A 218-nucleotide genomic window follows, 5' to 3' on the forward strand; every position below is an offset into this window, starting at 1 on the left:
TTTATTACAAATGCTAATACTTGAGAAATTAGATTTTATCTCAGCAAAATAATGGATTAATTAAAACTTTCTGGAACTTTGGTGGACACTTCAGAGCAATTTCAAAAATTTTATTTATTCAATAATTATTCAGCAAGCACCTATTATGGGCTGGGTATTGTCCTAGAGACTGTAGCCCTAAACAAGATAGATAAGATTCCTAAAAATTTTATTACAGC

The sequence above is a fragment of the Trichechus manatus genome, unplaced genomic scaffold, assembly GCF_000243295.1.
Source record: "Trichechus manatus latirostris isolate Lorelei unplaced genomic scaffold, TriManLat1.0 scaffold00103, whole genome shotgun sequence".
NCBI classification, from domain to species: Eukaryota; Metazoa; Chordata; class Mammalia; order Sirenia; family Trichechidae; genus Trichechus; species Trichechus manatus.